The sequence below is a fragment of the Oncorhynchus tshawytscha genome, linkage group LG30 (assembly GCF_018296145.1).
Source record: "Oncorhynchus tshawytscha isolate Ot180627B linkage group LG30, Otsh_v2.0, whole genome shotgun sequence".
Classification (NCBI taxonomy): domain Eukaryota; kingdom Metazoa; phylum Chordata; class Actinopteri; order Salmoniformes; family Salmonidae; genus Oncorhynchus; species Oncorhynchus tshawytscha.
In genome coordinates, this window is record NC_056458.1 from 34,956,488 (window position 1) to 34,967,875 (window position 11,388).

Genomic DNA, 11,388 nt, shown 5'->3' on the forward strand with positions numbered 1-11,388 from the left:
CTACCCTATGGGCCCTGGTCAAAAGTAGTGCACTATAACGGGAATATGTAATATATAGGGAATGTGGTCCCATTTTGGACACACACTATGACTGAGAAACCATAATGCTACAAACTGCAGACAGGAATTTCTGCCATCATTAATGAGAATTTTTAACTACCATGTTTTGATGCAGTCCGAGTCATATTGCTTGTGAGTCTGATGTGGGTTACTCCATCATGTTTGATGATGGTTTTAATCATGTTTTTAATGTATGTCTTCTGAGGCAATCAAATCTCATTCCGCAGCCACCAGCTAGACACTCTAATGTGCTATTCATCAGTGCAGTGCAGCTATCTAAATAATGTTTCTATCCACCAGCCATCTGTCCATTCATCCATTTTGTTTGATCATTTGGAAATAAGGGGAAAACATAAAACAGATTGACTATTTCTATTATGAGCACCTAATGCATTCAGATTCTGTCTAGTTATTTTACATTCAACTTCACCAGAAAAAGAAAAAAAAGAGAGAAGGGTAAAATCAAATTGAAACAGTTATTTGAAATGCAAAGCATAGGTCCGATGCTAATTTATTAGTGGATGAGCATCAGACCTCAATCAAGCTCAATCAATCGCAGCTAAATTAGACCTATAAAAAATGAAACATTCAAATGCCATTTGAACTCACGTCTGATTCGCACATATTCTCAAAAGCTTAAAGCCAATCGCAAACATATGACCAGTTGTGGTATTCATTCTGTAGTTACAGAAGTTCTATTTTTATTAAACCATAATTGGGGCACCGGCTATCATCACAGCAAACGGACATTTATCACAATATTTCACCTCCCTGCTCGCCCCTCCAAAGGTCCTGCTCTGGCTCCCTATTTTACCCATTAAAGCAGAAAGACAAGTTAATGCCCCTGCCAAGGATGTCTGAGAAAGGAAGGTTTCTGTACAATTTGAAGATGCCAAGGGTCTTTTGATGGATGGCTCAAAACAGAGGAAGGTCTAGCTTATTACTCTTCTGGGGCCACTCATTGGAGATGAGGCTTTGTATTTGGGATCGACCTACTTATTACCACTATGGTGGATCAGAAAGACAGAAAAAAAGAAGGACAAAGCATTTACAGTATACTATAGTAAGAAACAGAAAACTTAAGGAAACTCAAGGGGCCAGTTTCCAGATGGGTGAGGTTTGCACTTTTGTGACTATTGTGTTGGTCCATTGCCCAGAAAAACTCAAACAAGCCCAGATAAAGTATTTGAAATTATAGTATATGATCCCTGGTCAGGTAGGCTTTCCAGACATTAACCATGGATTATCGTGAATAACCAACACCTATCAACCAATCAGCATCCAGGATTCAAACGACCAAATGTAGTATTTGGGGAAATCTGAGACATATTACAGAAACTCAGGTAAACCGTAAACTATACACAAGGCTTTCACATTATGTGTAAATGTCACACTCTCTACTGTGCAAATTGAATGAATTCTGCTCAGCCGCACTCAAATGAACAGCCAAGACCAAATGCATCTGACTGTAGTAATGAGCTGATAGTGGTGGCAAACATTGATTCCATTTTGTGCTCGAGACAGGCTGTTGTAGCTAGCCTGGGAGAGTTGTGAACACTGCTTGCCTATTTGGTTGAGTAGTGAGTCAACACTTATACAGATGAAACATGACACTGATGGATAATGCCTAAGTGGCCCAGCCAGCGAGAATGCTTAGTCATGTGGGAAGGTCCCTGGGTTTGTTGACTTGACATAAAAATATGACTCGACAGAATGCTGAGGCTTCTTAACAATGGCAGTCCTCATATATTTATGGGAGTCATTCGTCGGCCTTATTTATGACCCTGGATGCCTTCTAGGCCCTTCTAGTCTTTTTACCATCGATTTTTTAGATTTTCAAGAGGCAAATTGATCTAGATATGAACATTTAAGACAGAAAAAGACAGGCAAAAGCTCTACATTATTGGGCTCATTGTCACGCTCGTTATAATGATTGGACCAAGGTGCAGCGTGCATAGAGTTCCACATATTTTAATGAATAGAAACTCACCAAACAAAACAAACAAGCACAAACGAACCGTGAAGCTACTGGTGTGCACACAGGCAACTATCTGTAGACAAGATCCCACAAAGAACAATGAGGAAATGGCTGCCAAAATATGATCCCTAATCAGAGACAATGATAAACAGCAGTCTCTGATTGTGAACCATACCAGGCCAACATAAAACATGAATCATCTAGATGACCCACCCTAGTCACTATCACGCCCCCAACCAACAGAGAATAAACAGCTCTCTATGGTCAGGGCGTGACACTCATAAAATATAGAAAGAGAGACTGGGACATTAGTGTGTGATTTTGTGGTCTCCAGCTAGGATCTCTATGCCAGAGCTCTCACTGTCTTTGTATACAGTGCAGACTACTCATCACAACTGCTTGAAATGGATGGTAATTGACATTAAAGCTAAAGTCTAGGATTTGTACATCTGCTTCATAACATGGTTACAACTGGTACATTAGCTTCAAAACATGGTAACAACTATCATGTGGAGGTCCTGGACTGTCTATGACAGATGAGGGGTACATGTATCTAGCCCCATCCCTCAGCTGCATATCTAAATAAGTGGCAGCTGAATAGCTGTTTTTCGAATCAAAGACTGTAGCTTTAAGACATCAGTGTTGTAAATGCAGTAAATATTTCTGCTATTGAATTAATTATTGTATATTATACAATTATTTTAAAAATGTATAACAATTTCCCATGAATGGAGAGCACAATTTATCCTCTGACGTGTTTTTGACATGACGTTTCAGTAATGTCCTCTTACAGTATATGAAACGGGATAAAAACAAACCATTCCTCTTTCATATCTATTAAAATAATAATAATAACACATTGAAATATAGAGAGACAGAGGACATTATAGGATTCTTTAATTAGGGGAGGGGAAAACCTGGAGTCAGCGCTGAGATCCCATCTTAGGCAGATACTGTATGTGCCTCAGGGCCCGGTGAAGTTACCATCATCCCAGCTTTTCATTTTAACTACAGACAACAAACAGCATAGATGTTTCCTAATAAGATAGAGTCAGCAAGGTTCTCATCTCAGACTTGTGAACATTTGAATGGGAATGCAGAACCTGAGAGGATCCTGTCTCTATATGCATCTCTATATATATTGGAGGAGCTGGAGACTCATAGGGCAGGGGTTCTCAAACCTCTCCTCAGGGACCCCCAGCCATTGCATGTATTTGAACTATTCCACAGCTAGCACACCTGATTCAAATAGTCAACTAATAATCAAACCCTTGACTCTGAGAATCAGGTGAGTTAGTTCAGGGCTATAACACAATTGTGAAACGTCTGGGGGTCCCCGAGGAGAGGTTTTGAGAACTACTGTCATATAGAATTTAATTGAGCATGACCACAAGGCCCATAAAGACGGCCCAGCCCATCACCGGGGCCATGCCCCCACCCATACAGAACATCTACTCAAAGCGGTGCCTGAGGAAGACCCGCAACATCATCAAGGACCCTACACACCCCAGCCACAAACTATTCACTCCCTTGTCGTCAGGCAGACAGTATTCAAGCATTGGGTCTTGGACCACCAGGCTCAGAGACAGTCTCTACCCACAAGCCATCAGAATGCTGAACACTTTAAGAGGACTCACCATCTGCACTGACTCTCTGCACCTTAGCACACACACACACACACACATACATACATACATACATACATACATACTGTAAATTCATGATATACACACATCGACTGCTGCTACTAGACTTTTATTTATTATTGATTTATACTGCACAATTTAAAACACTTTGCCCTCCAAATCCCCCTTCCCCCGACACGTGTAAATATTGTACTGTAAATTGTTGAGTGAGTAGATAGCAACGACAAGATATGCCAGATAAGTCTAAAAAACACTTGAGGCAAAATAAATCTGATTTGACCATTGAGACACAAGTCACATGGCCAGGAATCAGATTTGTATCTGATTTCAAACCACCTTTGAATATGGTTTGAATCTGACTTGAAGATATCTGATTCCATGTGCTCTCTGTCTCTTCAGACTGCAGGAAAACTTCAAACTGCCAGTGTGAACAAGGCTTATGAAGCCTGATCAGAGGGGCAATATACTCTGAATGTATTTATGTTGCATATACAGTATTACAAACCAAATTGAATTGTATTTGTCACATGTGCCGAATACAACAGGTGTAGACTTCACCTTAAAATGCTTACTTTCCCAACAATGCAAAGTTAAAAAGTAAGAAAATTGGCTGCATGGCGGCACACTCACGCAGGAGGATTCTGCTCTCCAACCGGCTGGATGCCCTAATGGATGGCGTTGCCTGCCTGTGAGCTACGTGGGAGAACTGTGCTACCAGCTACTGGTTGTGTGTGTGTATGTGTGTGTGACCTTTTGTGTCAGTGTGACAATGGAACCAAAGGAGGCCTTTGTAGCCAATTGGCCTGTTCATTGTATTACAGTTTATTATGTTACTTCATTGTAATATTGTTAACTGCTATATCCAGATATTGTATTTTAATTACTAATCATTCCTCTTTATTATGTAATTTCAGAAAACCACACACACACACTGTGTATACTGTAATTGTCAGTAAACATCATAACTGGAACTGCAGTTGCTGACATCTTTCTTCCCGAAGAATGAGGCCAGATTTTGTATGACTAGCAAAATGTAAATAATGTACACTCCTTTACAAGTGGTCCTTCGAGTAGCTGAATTAGTACATCAGCTGCATACTCCAGTTATTATGATGGACAACAACAGCCAACACAGTGTTCCCATCCCAGCAGGGCCCGACACATCTGGAGGACTATGTGTTGAGCTTCAGTCCACAGCACCATGTTCCACCAGCAGTGATGGAGCCATCCTACATGACTACAACAGATGCATCACTCCCCAGTCAGGGGACCTGCATCAACTATTCAACTCCCCAGGTCCAGAAGAAAGAACACAAGGACAAGAGATGGTGATGCATGGAGACATGCATTATGGACATGAGCAAGCAGATGAAGGAACTCTGTTGTTATGGGCAAATACAGCACGAGTGCCCTACCCCCACTACACATATCTCAGCAGCCCATGTCAATACCGCTCAATACAGCAGCCTCACCTGTAGCCTATCCCCATCCAAGCCCAAACACTAATACCGGGAGTCAGCCCAATTCACTCCCCAGTGAGAAATCTTACTGCTGCACAAGTTGAGTTGACAACTAGTTCCAGCTCCTCAGCCAGAGCCCCAGCCAATCCAGCCCGTCCGGCCAGCATCACTGATTAGGCCACCACCAGGTCTAGGACTAGGTCCAACTCAGCCTTCCCAGACACCTCCATGTCCTGGACCACAGCACCTACACCCAGCGAAGCCTGCCCAGTCACCTCAGTACGGGCCACAGCCAGCTCCACAACTCAGACAACAACCAGCTCCACAACCCAGACCACAACCGGTCCCTCAACCTGGGCCATAACTAGCTCCAAAGCCACACACTCCTGCACCATAGCCTGTGCCACTGTCTCCCTATCCATTGCCTCCTGCTGCACCCAGCATGATAGAGATGGCCATTGCGTCATACTCAGTATACCCAAGCCTAAACTCACCATCTTTAGCTCTGGCAAGGAGAGTGACTGTCATGTTAAAGAAGGGGCTGAACAGTGTACTTGACCCACATAGGCACCTAACAGAGGAATACAAATACCAGGTGGTGCTAGATCACCTTCAGCTGCACAGTGCCTACCAGATGGCCAAACGGTATGGGAATGGCCCAACACAATATACCAAATCCATGCAGGTTCACAACCTCTTAAGGATCCACCCCTTTTTTTCAAGTTTCGCCTAAAATGACATACCCAAATCTAACTGCCTGTGGCTCATGATCCTGAAGCAAGGATATGCATATTATTGACACCATTGGAACAGAAACACTTTGAAGTTTGTGGAAATGTGAAACTAATGTATGAGAATATAACACATTAGATCTGGTAAAAGATAATACAAAAAAATGCATGTTTTTTTCTTTGTATCATCATCTTTGAAATGCAAGAGAAAGGCCAAAATGAATTAATCTAGCCCAGGCGCAATTTAGACATTGGCCACTAGATGGCAGCAGTGTATGTGCAAAGTGTTTGACTGATCCAATGAACTATTGCATATCTATTCAAAATGTTATAACAAACCTGCCCAAATGTGCCTAATTGGTTTATTCATACATGTTCAAGTTCATAATTGTGCACTTACCTCAAACAATAGCATGTTATTCTTTCACTGTAATAGCCACTGTAAATTGAACAGTGCAGTTAGATTAACAAGAATGTAAACTTTCTGCCTATATCAGATATGTCTATGTCCTGGGAATTTTGGGGGTTTCTTACAACCTCATGCTAATCACATTAGCCTACGTTAGTTCATCCATCCCGAGGACGGGACACAGATCCTGTATTAAGCAGAGGTACGGTCAACCCAGACAACTGGTCCAGGGACAACTAAAGGCTATCCTGAACTCTCCTGCTGTCAAGCTCGGCGACGCCCAGGGGTTTGAAGATTTTGCCTCAGCCGTTACGTTAACACACTAGTGGGGCTTCCAGGGCTGAACTAAGGTGTAGTTCCCACGTTGACACAATGCTCACCAAGCTGCCCTCCAGCTACAGAGACAGTTTCACTGATCACTGTATATCCCGGGGAATCATCTGCAGTGGCACAGACCAAATCTACACACACTACCGAATCTCAAGTCTCCCGGTGAGCTACAGAGGCTAGCCAGCCAGACTCCCCACGAGTGGACTTCAGAGAGCAGAGATCAAGTAAGCCACAGAAACCCAAGATGGCTACCATCTACCTCAACAGCGAACAGGAGACACAGAGTGTTCCTCCACCAACATGCAGTTCTTCATTTCATGACTCCGGTTCTACTTCCACACTCAGGAGGAGTAAGTACAAGCCTTTCTGCCCTTACTGTGGTTCTGAGGAGCACTTCCTAAACTCCTGTGCAGACTTCATTGAGTTGAACCCTGCTCAACGGGCTACATGGGTCTAGGACAAAAACTACTGCTGGTGGTGTGGAAGAGACCACAAGACAGAGTATTGCACGCTTAAGAAATCCTGTCTAGCCTGTGGTGATCCTGACTGTCCTGCTTAAGGTCGTCCCAGTCCGACTCTGGAACAACACAAAGTCAGCTGACACCTTAGCCCTACTAGATGGTGGTTCAGAGAGAACTGTCATTTTACTGGAGGTGGCCCACCAACTATGTCTATATGGATCACAAGAGAAGTTGGTCCTACAAACACAGCAGGACATCGTCCAGCTCAAGGACTCAACTGTGACTTTCCAAATAGCAGCAGCCTTCGACACACCATCTCTAAGGCTTTTACAGCAGACAAACCATATCTAGCTGAGCAGTCTTGTCCAGCTGCTGCTCTGAAGCATCGATATATGCACCTGAGAGGACTCCGGCTCCAAACCTTTCAAAGGGCCAGTCCCGCCCTTCTGATAGGCTCAAACAACCCACTTAAATCACTCCTACTCACCAGAGTCCTGGCGCAGTGTGCACTGCACTGGCATAGGCTGTCCAGGGCCCTACCGACCACCTCCCTGACTCAAGCCCTGAGCGCCAGCCTCCTCCAAGATGCATCACTGCACTACCTCCGGGTTCCTCCAAGATGCAACACTGCACTACCTCCGGGTTCCTCCAAGATACATCACTGCACTACCTCCGGGTTCCTCCAAGATGCACCACTGCACTACCTCCGGGTTCCTCCATGTCTTGAGGACTCCAGTGCTGCAGTAGGTGGGCCCACTTTCTGCAACGTCATAGTAGCGGTACCAGAGCCCAGCTTCAAGACCAGCCAGCAGTGCCGTCATCGGGCACCTTCATCCTCTGTTCCTCCCCAGCTGCTGCCTAAGGCAGGCAGGAGACAGCGACGCCCATGCAGACAGTGTGGACTCCTCCCACTCAATCCCAGACTTCCTAACACTGTTACTGATGGCGCAGCCGTGTTTCGGAACAAGTCCTCCCCACACAGAGGAATTGTTTATCCCAGCCCTTACCTATACCTGACCAGCTATTGCGTTGGTTGAGTTAACCATATACAGCCCCTCAGAATTCTGCAGCGACTATGTTTAACTACAAATACGTATTTGAGTCAGCTATACAATATTCCCTGCCATTCTGGTTTCTACTTTACTCACCTGTTTCTGGCGGACATATGCATATTCTCTAGTCAGAACCTGCCTGAACTTGTTCAGTGCAGCAGTGCATTTCCCCCTGGTGCCCACATTGCTTTTGTTGTTTCCTTAAGATAACTTTGTACACGAGTGTTCATCTAATAGTAAGTACCTTATCATAACGCATATTTCCTTGTTGTATTTTGTGTTATGTTGTTTCTACTTTAGTAATACATTGTGGTATTTTTGCTAGCTATTTGATTCCCACGTGGTGTCATCATGCCAAGCAACTGGTTTATAATACAGTATAGAGAAAGTGTAGGCCATGTTCTTTATAATAAACCTGGTCATTCAAGTCCTGAATGCTGATGGCTAGACAGAAAAGTCATGGTATATCAGACAGTACACCACAGGTATGACACAAAATACATGTTTTACTGTTCTAATTACATTGGTAACCTGTTTATATAATAGTAATAAGTCACCTCTGAGGTTTGTGGTATATGGCCAATATACCATGGCTAAGGGCTATATCTAGGCACTCCGCATTGCAATGTGCCCAAGAACAACCCTTAGCCTTGGTATATTGGCCATATACCACACCCCCTCAGGCCTTACTGCTTAATTATAACTGTGGACACCCAAGGTACCAATTTCATAGCCTTTAAATCAAATGAAATGTTATTGGTCACATACACAATGTTAGCAGATGTTATTGCGAGTGTAGCGAAATGCTTGTGCTTCTAATTCCGACAGTGCAGTAATATCTAACAAGAAATTTAACTACCTAAATACACACAAATCTAAGTAAAGGGATGGAATAAGAATATATACATATAAATATATGGATGTGCGATGACCGAGCGGTATAGGCAAGATGCAATAGATGGTATAAAAATACAGTATAAACATATGGGATGAGTAATACAAGATATGTAAAGATTATTAAAGTGACATTATTAAAGTGACTAGTGATCTATTTATTAAAGTGTCCAATGATTTCAAGTCTGTATGTAGGCAGCAGCCTCTCTGTGTTAGTGATGGCTGTTTAAAAGTATGATAGCCTTGAGATAGAATCTATTTTTCAGTCTCTCAGTCCCAGCTTTGATGCACCTGTACTGACCTCGCCTTCTGGATGGTATCGGGGTGAACAGACAGTGGTTCGGGTGGTTGTTGTCCTTGATGATCTTTTTGGCCTTCCTGTGCTTATGTACATTACCCACCTAGTTCATTAGCTATAATCTATAAACTGGTGACGATGGAGAATTGCTAGCTTGTACTGCTAAAACTGCCTCTTCTGAAGTTGCCATGATGGCCATCTGGCCTGTTCATTGTATAGCTCTGCCCTGCCACCTTGTGGAGCTTTCCAGTTACTGTTTCCTTATAAAGCATTAGTGCATTTATATCTGTCAGTAGCAACGTGATTTATTTACTGTTATAACAGTTTATTATGTTACTTCATTGTGATATTGTATTTAATTACTAATCACTCACACATTTAGAACCCCAGGTGAAAATAATTGTCATTAAACATAACTGGAGTTGCTGACATCTTAACGAAGATTGAGGCCATCTTTTTGTATAACTAGCAACATTTAGTGATGGTACGTTCCTTTACAACGTCCAATATTCACTGCAACTGTTTCAAATAGAAACGACTTTCTTTCAAATAGAACTTCCACTATCCAATCATCAATGAGGTGGTTCACCCATGGCAACCCAGCCAGTGAAATAGTCTAAATATAGTAATTTGCAGTCCGGTCAGTACTACAGTTGTAATGAAGTCTCCTTCCCCCAGCCCAAGCAAGGATTTGAATTGCTCATGCTGAAGTAGATAACCACATGGCCGCTGCCAGCGTGATTTGTGCTGCTGTGTCTCTTTATAACCACTTACTCCTCATGCATAACACGGCCGTGGAAAGAAAACCGATTCGTATTAATTAGGGATTAAAAATTCCTGGAATTTTCAATAAATTCCCTGGTTTTCCCGAAATCCGGTTGGAGAATTCCCTGATGCCTCCAACCAGGATTTCTGGGAAAACCAGGGAATTTATTTACATTTCAAGGAATTTTGCAACCCTAGTATAAATGTTTATCTCGAAAGTTTGGGGCTATGATGATAGGGTGGCAGCAAGGAGGGAGCGTCAATTAATTAGCACAACAAGAATGGAGGTGACAGAAAAAGACTGACAGATTGAAAAAAACACCACAGAAACAGCCTATTTCATGATTCATTTGAAGTGAGAAGAAGCACATACAGATTCTCTAATGATTTTTAAAAAATGACTGCACTACCTCCGGGTTTCTCTGTTACCGTCTTCAGCCAAACGGGAAGAAATTCTGGTGATACCGGTATTCAGCAACGGTCTATGTATTTTTGCAAACGTGTAGCGGCAACGACGATACATGGAAAGGTATCCATGATTATCTGCTCGAGCAGCATGTGGTATCTTTGATGTAAGGGAGGGAATTCATGAATGCTCTCATTGCTGGTATATTTATGTCTTTGATACAATGCTGCCCTCTACAGAAGAAGTAGCACCAAATACTACAGTTTCATTTCAGAGAAAACCAGATTCACATAGTTTGCATGTTCGAAACACAATACCTGCCGCAATAGTGACATATGAGGTTATTCGGGATCACAATACCTAGGGATATGTCATGGTGATCATGTGTGCCCTCTGTTACTAATGCCGCGTTCAAAATTACTAAGAACTCGGGAAAAATATGAGTTCAAATCATGACGTCCGTGATCTTCAGGTCGGAGCTCTAGAAAGAGGCAGGAGTTCCCGAGTTGGAATACCGATCAAATACATTTTTCCCAGTCGGAGCTCGTTTTTTTCCCGAGTTTCCAGTTGTTTTGAACGCGGCATAAACATACTAGGCATCCTACGAATATGTATACTCGCTATGTCTGATTAATTAACTGTTCCATAACCAGTCTGAATTTAACATGAAAAGTAAGCGGACCAGATGTTGGATGCAAGTGCCGAGTATCGCTATTAGCGAGGCTGCTGTTGACACGCCGATGGTGTCCAGGAGTGACAGCATCTGCGCACCCGAACTAGTGTCTAGGAAGACAGCTTGGCTTTAGCAGGGTGTCCTCTATCCGGAATTTTGAGTCGGGCCAGATGAAGCAGTTAATTGAAGTTCAGTTGATGGTGAACTAAATAATATATACAAAAC